Source organism: Nannobrachium achirus, assembly GCF_963921795.1.
Source record: "Nannobrachium achirus genome assembly, chromosome: 4".
Lineage (NCBI taxonomy): Eukaryota > Metazoa > Chordata > Actinopteri > Myctophiformes > Myctophidae > Nannobrachium > Nannobrachium achirus.
Genome location: NC_137813.1, coordinates 73823299 through 73838577, shown reverse-complemented (window position 1 = coordinate 73838577; position 15279 = coordinate 73823299). Strand labels below are relative to the sequence as shown.

The 15279-nt window shown below is 40.3% G+C and overlaps 1 long non-coding RNA gene across 1 annotated transcript; it reads right to left on the bottom strand.

The window, feature by feature from the left end:
* Positions 1 to 12279: 12279 nt before the first annotated feature.
* LOC308283236 lies at positions 12280 to 14465 on the bottom strand. The gene is made up of 4 exons (XR_013961910.1): positions 14350 to 14465; positions 13478 to 13620; positions 12485 to 12667; positions 12280 to 12394 (listed from the first exon to the last, which is right to left on the bottom strand). It is a non-coding gene; the product is annotated as an uncharacterized lncRNA (long non-coding RNA).
* Between the last annotated feature and the right edge of the window lie 814 nt (positions 14466 to 15279).

The following is a 15279-nucleotide window of genomic DNA, read 5'->3' as shown; positions in this document are numbered from 1 at the left end:
TTTGATGTGTGATTTTTAACCACCCTTTTATCATAGAAACATGACATTTTGTAACAGGCTAGGGGAAAGTGTACTTTTGCTTAAACCTTGAAAACAGCCCCAACTCGTGAAACTCGGGCGACGCAGCCTCAGACAATGGAAATAACTCGGGAAACTCGTGGCGGCGCAGTCAATGAGTTAATATATTAATATTGAATATATTCATCAATATTATCATTCAAATTCAATGCACAGCTGGGTGCACCTTACTCCCCTGAGTAAAGGAAATTTTTCGGCCCATATTTAGATTTTTTTTATGATTATTTTAGTTTCAGTTTTTCAACCAACAAATTCCCCAGCACATTTGCTGTATATTTCTTTGAGAACCTCCCCATTGCCTTTCTCTGATTCCCTTAGTCCTACGTAAACCAGGAAGGTGCCATTGCGTCCGTCTCACCGAGACCGATCCAAAGACACCACTCTCGAACCGGGTTGTCTTAACGTTGAATTATTGATATTAATATTTGTATTTGGCACGCACGCACGCACGCACACACGCACGCGCACACACACACACACACACACACACACACACACACACACACACACACACACGCATACACACACAAATGAAAAACAAACCCCCTCTGTTCCTATGAAAGAGTAAAATACAAATTGGAAAGGCATCTGAATGCTGAATCCAGCAATGCAAGATACAAGGCACAGTTACGTTCTCAACTCAAGATATGGCCGGTTGTTTGTCCACAAAAGCAGCAGATCTACAATTTTATTTATTTTATTTTTATTTTTTGTTATGGTACAGTTCATGGTGCCATTGGAACGGCCTCGGTTATCTGAACACAGAACACCAAGTTATATGACCAATGGTCACACAGTTCTTGAGATATGACAACAAATCATAAGCTCTTGCAGACTAGAATTTACCAAGGAAAAGTGGCTATTGGCTGTTAATGCTGGCAGCCCAAGATTTTTGCTGATGTCAATGAAAAATAATCGGATCAGCTCAAATGTATTTCTTATTCGTTTTTGAAAGTACCAGGTGTCATTGGATTGGGTATGAAGACTACCCCCCAGATGTTTGTGATTGCACAAAGACTTTCCAGAACCACCCAATGGGTATAACGAGTATTGCATATAACAGCAGGACATGCATTCCTTATTTGCATCGCTCCCAATTTGCATCGTTCCCAGGCTAGTTCATTTCTTATCACCTGTGTGATGCAGCAATCTCCCTAATTGGACTAGTTTCTCCATGACAAGGTAGTTAAACAACCAAAACATTCCTCTGCCAAAGTGTCCGATTGTTTTAACATGAAGAAAACATACTGACAAATAACTTTAATATATGTTTTTATTTGATATCAAATAATATGTATAACGTATTGTTTTTAATTTACAGATCCAGATTATATCACGTAAGTACAATACTCTGTCTATTCATCAACATGCATGACAGCAGTAGATTACATCTTGATTACGCCATTTCTGATAAATGTTTATTTTATTTTAATAAGAGGCCCATTGAGTATGAGGACACCAATCAGGGCTCAGCTGCAGACCAGAGGACCAATCAAAGTGGAGTTACTGATCATGTGTACTGCCCACTACAGCATGGTCTGTCTTTAAACCAATCACATCGGTCAAGAACATTTCTGACATCTGGTTATTTTTAATATAAATTAATGGAATTAATTAAATTGAAATGCTTATTATTTACCTTTAGCCAACCCCATGGCCCCACAGCCAGCCCCATGGCCTCCCCTAAGTAACAAGAAATCTTGTGAAGTAAAATGTCGTCAACCAATCATCAAGGATGATGATACACGAAAGAAGAAGAAGAAGCCAACACAGATGTCTATGAAGTAATCAAGTCCCCTGACTAAGTGAATGGTAATGTACATCCTTTTTAAACACTTAAAATAATAATAAAATATAATTTCAAAGAAAAAAAGAAAAAAACGGCTTAGTAATTTAATCCTCTGTAACAGATCAAAAGAATTACAGCATCCAATCAAAATGTATATATCAACATGTTTTGTTGATATTTAGTGGCCAAGGCCACGAAGTGGCCAAATGGCCACTTATTGATATTGGACTTCAGCACTATTATTATTCTTCCGCCACTTTTTCTCTAGCGGCTAGACCGTGCAGTCGCTTTTTACGAAACTCGGCAGTATGGCAGAGGACTATGCCAAACGGCTAAAACGCGAAGCTCGCAACAATCGGCCAAAGGGTGGCGCTGTAGGAAGCCTTTAAAAAATGCCAACTTTGAACAGGTAAAGCTCATGCTCTGTTTCAGGAAAACCAGTATACACTTATGCGTCTCCTCATGCCGAACAACTTTTACGCTCTGACTTTTGACCTCTGACCTTTACCTCTCCCACAATTTTGAATTATATGAAAAACAGTCAAAATCTATCTCCTCCTGGGATTTTCGCATAACGTGCGCAAAACTTTTTTTACATGAACTTTGGACCAATACGGTCATCACACAGCGGCCGGATTTTCTTTAAAGCGAAACATTATTTTTTAATAATTCACTGTATAATGCAGTTTTATGCAAATTATTCTTCTGCCTCTAAATCATACATGCAAAGTGACACGTTCATGGCATTTGGCAAATATGTAGAGGGTTAGTCCAAATATCACTGAAAGCAATCTTATTCCAATTGGCCAAGGGGGGCGCTATACGAAGCGTTTGAAAACTCAAACTTTAAAGGGGCATAAGTCATGCCTCGTTTCGTTTGAAGACGTGCAACTTGCTTACACGCGTGCCTTGACTCAAGCGGAAGACATCTGTGTCTTTGTTAAGTAAGCTCCGCCCTTAGATTTTCCGCCATTTTGAGCAGTTCGTAAAACGCTTAAACCCGCTTTTATTCCGGATTTTTCGCGTCACGTGCACAGAACTTTTTTTACATGAACTTTGGACCAATATCTAAAGATCTGTCATTGTCAATTGAAACATGCTTTTTTAATAATTCAATGCATATTGCGGTTTTATGCAAATTATTCTTCTGCCTCTAAAACATACGTGCAAAGTCACATTTTCATGATGAAATACTGTAGAGGGTAAGTCCAAATATCACTGAAACCAAAAAGAATCATATTTGAACTGGGGACCCCCCACCCTGACGTGAGTAGGGGTTTCCCATGATCTGGGCCTTAGGCTAGATGCAGAATAGAGCTGGGACGTTCGCGAACGAATCGAATCTTTTGAACGGCTCTTTGAAGTGAACGATGGGATCCGGTTCGCACAGTAGAGAGCCGTTCATTTGGGGGGGAGACCCCCTCCCCCCAATTCAACATCTCCTTGCTACTCCACTGAGTACTGACTGAGTACAGTGAGTGAGTGAGTGAGAGAGAGAGAGAGAGAAAGAACAAGTGGAGGAGCGAGTTCATTGTTGCCTGCTTGTTTTTTTTAGGTGTTTTATGAATAACAAAAGTCAAGGTAGCTTAATTTACACACACATTTTATGAAAAGGGTAAATACTAAATTGTGATCTCAACTGTCAGCAGAGGAATGTGGTGCCACCTTGTGGATTCATGTTTAAACAAATTGTTCTTAAAAATATATAAATATACAAGGAGCCAAATGAGCCAGTCTTTTGAACGGCTCTTTTTAGTGAGCCAGATCGATGGTACTGTCTCACTTCAAAGAGCCATAAATCCCACCTCTAATGCAGAATAGACCCAAACACAGCTGCCCAGCAATTGGCAATCAAACCACACCCAGTATAAAGCCAGTCTTTCTGCAGTAACTTGCTCAGTGTGGTGCACAACACTGAAGGTGTTACAGGCAGCAGGTATGTACTCTTTATTTATTTCAACAACTATTCCAAATTCTGACAGTTTAATTCATTAATTATTTATACTTACCCATACAATAATTTTACTTTTAGATACCATACCTACCTGATCCACTCGCTACACTGGCTGTGTGAATGAGGAACATTGTGACTTGGTGAGTGACCATGTGCTCTGTAATGTAATGTTTTTTGGGATTTAAATGTAAAAAATATTTATTTTTGAATTTAATGCTTGTATGTAAGCTGCTAAGTTGATTATTGAATTGATGTATTTTGAGTTTAAAGACGGCTTGTAGATCAGCAGATTAGCAGAATATTTTTTTAAGCTGGTAGATCGGCAGATTAACTGAATTTGTTATTTTGTATTCATTTTATTTTATATTCATTTTGCCTTTTTCTCTGTATCCAATCCAGGTTTTTTGGCTAGCAACTGAACTGAATGATGGCAAGCCAGCCCTGTACAATCCCTGTATGATCCCAGTCCTGTTTCACCTATGGTCATGGGTAGGAAACTCAGCGGCAGCAACTCATACACAAACATTCCCCCCAGTTCTCTCAATCCCAATCTCCACTTTGCCCTATAAACATTGAACACTCTGACTGACTTGACTACCAAGAACTTTGACCGGACTGATATTTGGGAATCAAATTTGAATATCAACTGTATGCATTCATGCTTTATTTTCCTTTTCCTTTTTCAATATAATCTCTCGCAATACAGTTTGGTCTCTTGAGTTTTATTTAATGTTGTCATCAATGTTATTCCTCCAACCAATACCTTCTTCTGCAACAACAGGTGTAGCATATGCTTTGTAGAGGGAAAGTATAAATTGCTAGTGGACCAAACTACAAGCCAATGCATTTTAATGTTTATGCCTGCCAGTTTATTTAATGATTGGGGTGGTGGTTATAATGGGTGTGGCCACTTATCCTGGGTCTCTCCTGGACTGCTGTGGGCTGTTCCTCGAGTAATAGGAACATGCCAAGTGCTGTGAAGGAGAAGGGGTTTCAAGGGTTTCAGAGTAATGTGTTTATTTAAATTGTTAATGAGTTTCCACCCAAATTATATTTGTTTAATAGTAACGCATCTTTTTTGTGACATGTATGTGTTTAGCTGTAAAATTGAAAAACCAATAAAAACAATTTAATAACTAGAAAAGAAAATGTCTACGAAATTTTAAGTGTGCCTGCAGCTCGCTAAGTGTGTGCAACCTTGTATAGCAGTTGGTGTTAGCATATTGCATTAACATCATTATTAGAATTTTTTACATCAGCATTTTTATCATTAGCTTTAACATTAAATTTTTTATTAGCATTAGCATTAGCATTTGTTAGCATTAGCATGTGTTAGCATTAGCATTTGTTAGCATTAGCATTTGTTAGCATTAGCATGTGTTAGAATTAGCATTATCATTTGTTAGCATTAGCATTTGTTAGCATTAGCATGTGTTAACATTAGCATGTATTATCGTTAGCATTAGCATTTGTTAACATTAGCATGTGTTAGCATTAGCATGTGTTAACATTAGCATTAGCATTTTTAGCATTAGCATTTGTTAGCATTAGCATGTGTTAGCATTAGCATTTGCATTAGCGGTTAGCCGTTGGGACTGTGGGACCGCCCACTGAGTTTGAGACCAGTAACGTGTTGAGAAGTGGAGACATGACTGTTTTAAGCCCAGCCAATACGAAGGCAGAGGGGGCGGGGCTTAACAATTACAGATAATTCCTATTGGCCATGTAAGTACACACAGCGAGTTTCGAGACGGTAGCATGCTGCAAACTGGAGATATAGCTGTTGAAAGCTCAGCCAATAGGAAGATAGGGGCGGGGCTTAATAGGGGGCGGGGCTTAAGTATTAAGTCCCTATTGGCCGTTTAAGTCCAGACACCAAGTTTCAAGACGGTACCATGCTGTGAACTGGAGTAGTGGCTGTTTAAAGCCCAGCCAATAGGAATACAGAGGGGGCGGGGCTTAATCAATTACAGCTCATCCCTATTGGCCGGAAAAAGACCAAAGTTGTGTGTGCATTTTAAAGTTTAAATCACGTTGCTAGGCAAAAGTATGGCAGAGTTATGTGGCGCCCAAGTTTCTGTTTTTTTTTCGGAGTCCCCCATTCAAAGTCAATGGAGGTTTTTGCGCATAGTTTTTTACGAATTACGTTGCCATGGTAACGCGGATCGGAAAGAAAAGTAATAGCACACCATTCCCGGCCGAGCCGCACATTTTGATGTATATATTGGGGGGGTGGCGTAAATCGTGCGGCAGTTATTACGTGCCGAAATTTCCCCCATTCTAAGTCAATGGGGCTTTTTGGCGTCGTTTTTTGCGAATTACGTCGCAATGGTAACGCGGATCGGAAAGAAAAGTAATAGCACCCCATTCCCGGCCGAGCCGCACGTTTTGATGTATATATTGCGGCGGTGGCGTAAATCGTGCGGCAGTTATTACGTGCCGAAATTTGTGGCGACATTACTTACTTATGTATGTATGTATGTATATAAGTATGGCGGATTACAATAAGTGTTTTGCCATTGCGTTGCATGGCAGGCACACTTAATAATGCATCTTTAGTGTATAGGTTAATTTTAGGCAATGGGTTATTTTGGAAGTATTTAAGTAGAGTTGCTACTTGGGGCTGTGTCCTGTGGTACAGTCCACTTCTATTTAAAGGAGGCCACAGGGACAGACAAGGTAGTTAGTTGGACCTGCACTGAAGTGAGTTATGGAAGAAAAAAAAAGGTATTTGGCTACAGACCCCATCTCAAAATATTTTGTTCCAGGGATCCCAAAAGTAAATGGGCCTATTTATGTTAAAATATTCACTCTAGATGCCGAATAGATACACGAAGCTCAGATCCGTTGACAAATGAAAACTTCAACTTTTTTCAATAAAAACTATTTCAAGTTTAGTTTAACTCTCCCCACGCTTTGAACGTTAACGCTCGCCCCATTTTTTACAGAACCTCGATGCCAATACGGCGCTCGTTCGTTCGTTCGTCTGATGACTGTAAGCTGATGAGGGGTCGCGCGGCCGTGTACTGTAAACACATTTTCCGCGGTGATGGTGTAAAAAATCCATTATGCGTTACATCAACGGAGACAATTTCACTTCCTTGTTGATTTCCTCTGGCCCGGAGCTCTGTAGCCAGTGACTGGTCTGAATCTACGGCAACACATAACAGGCACATTCACATTCATTCTCGCATGATGCCGCCCTCTGCTGCCTGGCAGACCAAAGTGCACTATTGCACAATAAAAAAAAGAAAAAAAGAAAAAAAAGAAATGTGTCTATCTATCTACTATAACGTCGCAAAGGTAAGCCGCTTTTTGATGGCACCAGACCCAATAAATAAATAAATAATCTGGCAGTAGGAGAGTTAATTTAAGTCTGACTCTGCTAGCCACTTACAGAAAATAATGCTGCTATAATATTTTGCAATTGCAAATCTTTGTGTAAATAAACTGACATTCAAACTATTGCATGACTATTTCTTTATCATGTTTCACAAGCATCTGGGTCTACAATGCCAGTGGTGTAAAAGTAACTGAGTACATTGACTCAAATACTATCCTTAGTATAATTTTGAGGTATTTTATACTTCACTTGTATACTCTTACTTCTAGGCTACTCCAGTAAATGCTCATGCGTTGCATTGCATTGTGAGCTTGTAGATCTGCTATTTTCAAAAATGTTCAAGTTGATGCCAATACCCTTGTACTTTTATTCAGTATTTATCTCTATATATTCATGTTATTCCTGGCACCGCCCCCGTTATCCTGTTCATATCCTGAAAGAGGCGGAGGCTGAAAAAGCTGTCCTGAAAAACATCATTTGGTTTCCTGTTGTCCTTGCATTAAAGTGTCAGTAGTTGGCGTTCTAGGCTCTGGGCTCTGAATGGACCTTGTTTGCCATGTCTGCTTATAATAAGCAATTTGTGTCTCTAAAAATACTATAGTTGCTTATTGGGCATTCTAATATTTTTAAACCAGTGTGTGAAGTTGGCTGATGGCCTAGGCTCTAAAAAACAGCTTAAGAGGGGTGTTTTAAGATTTTCATTTATCCAGCCTCCTCCATGCAATTTTGTAGCCTACAATGAAACCCAAAATTCAAAAATAGCAAAAATAAACTTTGACAAAAATAGAACTCAGGAACAAAAGGCAAAACTCAAGATAAAGGAAAAATAATAAACACAGCCCATGGAAAGGGCCTTGCAGCTCTCTCGCTGTGTGGCGTGCGTGCATGCGTGAGCGTGCAATATCTTTAAGCAGAGTGCATATGTCTATAGGGCACAGGCGGCTAGACCGAGCCTCCAATATGGCCTCCAATATGGGGTCACGTGCACAAGAAAATATGATCACTCGAAAATGTCAGAAATACTCAGATTACATTTACTCAGATTGATTTCACCCCAAGCCTCCAAAATATGAAGAAAAAGAAAATCAATAAAATCAAGGCACTCAGCCTACATAGAACTTTTTTTTTTTCTTTTAAAAAAAAAAACAAACATGGTTAATAGATCCTGTGGCTGTCTAGTGTAGTGGTCAGGGCATGTGCCTTTCATGCAGAAGAACGTTGGATCGAATCCCGCTTGGGGTTGATATAAGCTTAAAATCATGACATTTGGTAGACTTTACAGTTTGGATCCTTGAACAATGTCTGATATGGAGCCTTCCCAATAATAATAATATCCGCCATTACTAAATAATGTAGTTTGCATCATAACTCCTGAACCAAGCATTATAATACAAACTGTGATGTCTACACCTATGTTGTGATGACCAAGGATTGCAATGATATCATGTACCAGCTCAGTGGCCTAGTGGTTTCAGTGTCTGCCCTGAGACTGGGAGATCCGGGTTCAAACCCGGGTCGTGTCATACCAAAGACTATACAAAATGGGACCCAGTGCCTCCTGCTTGGCACTCAGCATCAAGGGTTGGATTGGGGGGTAAGTCCCTGCGACATACTAGTGTCATGTCCAGGGGGTGTACTTGTACATCAAGCTGCCTCATGCTACATAAACAGGAGATAGGCTCCTGCCCTGTGAGACTCATGGCTCGGCTGAGTCATATGGTCTTCATGGCTTGGCAAGGCTTACTATGTACAGTATCAAACTGGGTGAATAGTGCAGTATTTTATGTCTGTTGCATATAGTATTTTGCATACATGTTGTGTAAAGGTCAATTTGTGCTTTTACCTATAACTCCCCCGATTAGTGTAAAACTTTGTATGCACACTTCCCAGAGGCCAAGGAAAAACCTGTGCCCTGCATTTTTCACATCTGCCACCAGAAGGCCGAAAACACATTCTTCGATATTACTCCTTCAGATTTTATCAGAAAATCACACAAATCAGTACACACAGTATCTCTACAGTGATGTAATCATGACGGATTTGTCCGATATCATATTCTATCTAATTGGCTAACATTGAATTCCAAGGTTTGCAGGATTGCTCCTTTTTGAACAAAATTACCACTAGGCCAAAAAAACCTACCTGACCTGCCGGAGTTCTGTTCGGAAGAACACTGCTTCTAGTTTTTCTTTGATGTCTTCTTTGCTTTCCCTTGATGCCTTTTTGCTTTCCTGCTTTTTATGCCTTGGCCACTTTATCGCTGCTTGCAGCTATATTTTTACATTAATTTTGAATTGATTAACGGAAACAATGAATTCTTTAATTCAGTCAAGTTTTAAATTGCCATTTATTTTGAGAAGCAAATTGTTTAAATCGGAACCAGAGAGAGGTGTCATTTCAGGGGGGAAAACTAGAAGTGGCAAAAATAATTGCCATTGAGATCTTAGTATAATCTTTCTTTTCAAATATTTTTATTACATTTTCAAATAGAAGTAGCCCAGAGGCTCACATGTAGATTACAATGTACATTATGAGTGAAAAAAACAGCTGAGAATGGCAACGGCAACGGCTATCCCTTGAAACCCCCACATGATCCTGTTTACGCCTTAGATTTTTTAAATAGTTCAAAAAGCTGAGCTAGCTGATCTACAGCTATATAAACGATTTGTCATTTTTGTATAGTCTTCACATGAACAAAATTATGTAATGTAAAATTGGAGAAAAAAATCGTAACACTGATTAGTTGCATCGGAGTCCACAATCAATTATATTTTGAGACTAAGGGCCCCATTTTCGTCCATGCTAAATCCTAAACCCCTAAACTTCTTTGCATTGTTACTATTTTGATTATATTGTTTTTAATACTCAAAATAGCCAATCTACATCGACATGTTGTGAGCGCTTGTAGATCATGCTCTGGTCCGCTTCTCCTGTGCATGCCGCTTGCTGCTCAGGCACCGCCAAATCCTGATTGTTTGTTACTTTATACGGTAGATCAGCAAGTTGTAGATCAGCTATTTGAACTATTTAAAAAATGTTTTTCAAAATGGTAAAGAAGTTTAGGGATTTAGGGTTTAGCACACACGCACGCACACGCACACGCACACGCACACACACACACACACACACAATAATAATTGTATTTGATTATATTGTCTATATTTCAAAACATGCCTCCAATCTTTCATCTTAGAATGGCCCCTGGTGATTCCTCAACGTTTCAAAACTCGAAGGACGCCGGGCCGAAACGCATCCGTTTCTCTGAAACTTTGTAACTCAAGACCCAAAAGATAAAGTAGACGTTTGCCCCTTAAATTGTCTATTTTCAGTTTTCACTGTTTTAATTATATATATATATATGTTACAGTCAGTTTGGGTAACTCAGTCAGATCGTGGTAAGAGCGCTTATTTTGTCGTTCACCACACACCAATCACCACCAGATGGCGACAACAGCCATTCACTAGTATAGGCGCTGACGTCACTCGTGAGTCGTTTGCGACTCTCTTTCTTTATTTACTAGTCTAGCTCGGCAGTGTTTTAGCCATTAGCTTACTATGCCTTACTCTAACCCTAACCCTAACCTTAACCTCAGTAAAACTATGCCTAACCCTAACCCTAACCCTAACCCGGACCTCCGTGGGTTGAGGCGTTATCATTCCTGCCGACGCTACGTTGTTGTGGCTCAAAGCGACCGCTTGTTCCGCCCCGCGCTGCACGACGAGTGCTCCGTTTCTCGATCTGACTGTTTCTCTATCTAACCGTGACATGTATATATATATATATATATATATATATATATATATATCTTAATGTAGGAAAATAAAATGGGATTTTTACTCGGGTCGTGACCCGTATAAATTGGTCCATGACCCACAAATGGGTCCCGACCCACTGTTTGGGAAACAGCGGCCTATATCAGTGGTTCTCAACCTTTTCAGGCTGCGACCCCAAAATTATCATATTTTAACTGGGGACCCCCCACCCTGACGAGCATTAATAGATGAGGCATTACATTTTGTATAATACGGGGTCTATTGTGAAATGCCAATGATTAATAATAGGGGTAATAATAATAATAAATATAGCTGCAAGCAGCGATAAAGTGGCCAAGGCATAAAAAGCAGGAAAGCAAAAAGGCATCAAGGGAAAGCAAAGAAGACATCAAAGAAAAACTAGAAGCAGTGTTCTTCCGAACAGGACTCAGGCAGGTCAGGTAGGTTTTTTTTGGCCTAGTGGTGACTATAATAGGCCAAAGTGAAAAGGGTACCACATGTTCTTGGGCCTTTCACGGCAATCGGACGCTGCATGTGTGTGTTTTTCTAAAAATGTACCCGCTGGTGGCGCTATAACAGGCCAATGTGAGAAGGGTGGAATCTGTTCCTTGGCCTAGTGGGAATGTGTGTGCAAAATCTCACAAATAGCAGGCTGCGTTTGAGACATTTTGTTCAAAAAGGAGCAATCCTGCAAACCTTCGAATTCAATGTTAGCCAATTAGATAGAATATGATATCGGACAGATCCGTCATGATTACATCACTGTAGAGATACTGCGTACCCATTTGTGTGATTATCGGATAAAATCTGAAGGAGTAATATCGAAGAATGTGTTTTCGGCCTTCTGGTGGCGCTATAAATGACAGAGACTCTGCCGATTTTACACTAATCGGCATAGTTATTGGTAAAAGCACAAATTGACCTCTACACGACATGTATGCAAAAGACTATATGCAACAGACATAAAATAGTTCCAAAGAACTCCTGAAGGTTTTAACTCAATATCTTTATTTTCCAACTTTTTCATTAGTTGTCTTTGTTGAAGAGTTGGTCATCAGGTTGTAAACCTTCAAAACAGAGGGTTAACAACCTAGCCATTTTCAGGCATGTCTTTTAAATCACAATGTTTTCAAATAATTCAAGTAGTAAACGTCTTCAAATAAAGTTTTTAAACAACGTTTTTAAACATTAAGTATTGTGAAGTCTGAACCCAAACCAGCACACGGAAACAGTTCTCAAGGTGAAAACGCAATAAGCGTTGTTTTATTCAAGGGGGCGTTCCCCTAAAACATGAAATAAATTCTTCCCAAAACCGGGGCTTTTAACTCAAAATATGCTTCTTTCCAGAACTTAACAAACAGGGGTTACATTCGAAACACATGTTTCACAGTATGCCGTTGCTTCCATTAACACATGCCATTTCTCTTCCAAGATTCAGATGCGGCTCCTAATTTGCCTACAATGGGAACAGATAGAACCACTATTAGCAATGTGGCAAAATACAGAGCAAATGTGCGACAGGAGAACATAGTGGAGTTTTGCTTACTGCTCGATGGAAGAGTCCCTTCGAGAGCCAGCTACACAGTGAAGCAGAGCTCGGTGGTTAAGAGCAAAAACATTTGGATTGCCTGACTCGGAGAAGCTGTGTTGCGGCCAGGTGCTGACAAATCAAACTGATTGAGAATGAAATTGGACTAGCACCATAGGCCCCTGGCTCCACCAGTAGCTGCTAGAACAATGACAGTAATACATATGACAGATTACCACGTAGTTACACGGAATCGTGGACTACAGAATATATGTCAACCCCTTTCCTTGTTCACCTTTGGCACATGCATATTACCAGTAAGACTCCCTAATTGGGAGATAAGTGACCGTCAGGTCGCATACACAAACTTTAGAAGGCAATCGTAGCCAATCAGGAGGTAACATGGGAAATTCATGTTGATGAAATGACTTGAGATACTGTGTACCGCTTTGCGTGTTTTTAGGGAAAAATCTGTAGTGTTGAAAAATGTGTTTTGCAAAAATCGGTCTGATGGTGCTGCTATAAGAGGGGCATGTGAGAAATCAGAGACGGAGGTTGTGATTTGACAATCAATTTGCGTGATTTTAGGCCAAAATCTGTAGGAGCGTTGTTCAAAAATATGTTTTGCAAGAATCGGCCTCATGGTGGCGCTGGAGGACCATGTGAGAAATCAGGCTGCCAAGGAGTGTGTGCAAAGTTTGGCATGGATAGGGGCAACGATGGCAGAGATATGAGTAGGGCAAAAGTGTGATGTCACACGGACAGACTGCCAGCCGGTGGAGGTTTTGATAGTAACTGCAACCTAACAGTCGCAATAATAGTCACATTTCTTTAGTTAAATGCTTACATTAAAGAAAGATGAGGCCACACTCCCAAACAATAGTGGACACAGGCAATCCACAACTGCACAGTCCTGGCAATATAAAACACATTCTCACTGTAAACCATAGACCAAAATAACACAGTAAAACAGTAAAAGAGACCATACAAAACACAAGCAAACAGTCTTACCGGTTAACAGAGCAGCACACATCCTCCTCTCTACATCATGCAACCAGCAGTGTTTTGCTTCAACTGTTCTTCAGGTGGATTCAATCAGCCGACACCCAACAAGCAGCCATCTTAGCTGCTGCATTCTGGGAAATGTAGTGTTTCTGAAAACCAAACAAAGCCATCAGTTAGATTCAGTTCACATGCAAAAAACATGGCCTGGATAAATAAAAAAAGAAAAATCAACTAATCAGCCGATCTACAAGGTTAAAACAAAATAAAGTCAACAGATCTGCTGATTTGGAGGTTGTGATTTGCCATCCAATTCGCGTGATTGTAGGCCAATAGCTGTAGGAGCAGTGTTGTAAAATGTGTTTTGCAAAAATCTGTCTGATGGTGGCGCTAGAGAGGGGCATGTGTGAAATCAGGGACGGAGGTTGTGATTTGACAATCAATTTGCGTGATTTTAGGCCAAAATCTGTAGGAGCGTTGTTCAAAAATATGTTTTGCAAGAATCGGCCTCATGGTGGCGCTGGAGGACCATGTGAGAAATCAGGCTTCCAAGGAGTGTGTGCAAAGTTTGGCATGGATAGGGGCAACGATGGCAGAGATATGAGTAGGGCAAAAGTGTGATGTCACACGGACAGACTGCCAGCCGGTGGAGGTTTTGATAGTAACTGCAACCTAACAGTCGCAATAATAGTCACATTTCTTTAGTTAAATGCTTACATTAAAGAAAGATGAGGCCACACTCCCAAACAATAGTGGACACAGGCAATCCACAACTGCACAGTCCTGGCAATATAAAACACATTCTCACTGTAAACCATAGACCAAAATAACACAGTAAAACAGTAAAAGAGACCATACAAAACACAAGCAAACAGTCTTACCGGTTAACAGAGCAGCACACATCCTCCTCTCTACATCATGCAACCAGCAGTGTTTTGCTTCAACTGTTCTTCAGGTGGATTCAATCAGCCGACACCCAACAAGCAGCCATCTTAGCTGCTGCATTCTGGGAAATGTAGTGTTTCTGAAAACCAAACAAAGCCATCAGTTAGATTCAGTTCACATGCAAAAAACATGGCCTGGATAAATAAAAAAAGAAAAATCAACTAATCAGCCGATCTACAAGGTTAAAACAAAATAAAGTCAACAGATCTGCTGATTTGGAGGTTGTGATTTGCCATCCAATTCGCGTGATTGTAGGCCAATAGCTGTAGGAGCAGTGTTGTAAAATGTGTTTTGCAAAAATCTGTCTGATGGTGGCGCTAGAGAGGGGCATGTGTGAAATCAGGGACGGAGGTTGTGATTTGACAATCAATTTGCGTGATTTTAGGCCAAAATCTGTAGGAGCAGTGTTAACAAATGTTTTGCAAGAATCGGCCTCATGGTGGCGCTGGAGGGCCATGTGAGAAATCAGGCAGCCAAGGAGTGTGTGCAAAGTTTGGCATGGATAGGGGCAATGGTAACGGAGATATGAATAGGGCAAAAGTATGATGTCACACGGACAGAGTGACAGCCGGTGGAGGTTTTGATAGTAACTGCGACCTAACAGTCGCAATAATACTCACATCTCTTTAGTTAAATGCTTACATTAAAGAAAGAGATGAGGCCACACCCCAAACAATAGTGGACACAGGCAATAATCCACAACTGCACACTCCTGACAATATAAAACACATTCTCACTGTAAACCATAGAACCAAAATAACACAGTAAAACGGTAAAAGAGACCATACAAAATACAAGCAAACAGTCTAACCGGTTAACAGAGCAGCACACATAGCCTCCTCAACTCAGCAGTGTTTTGCTCAAAC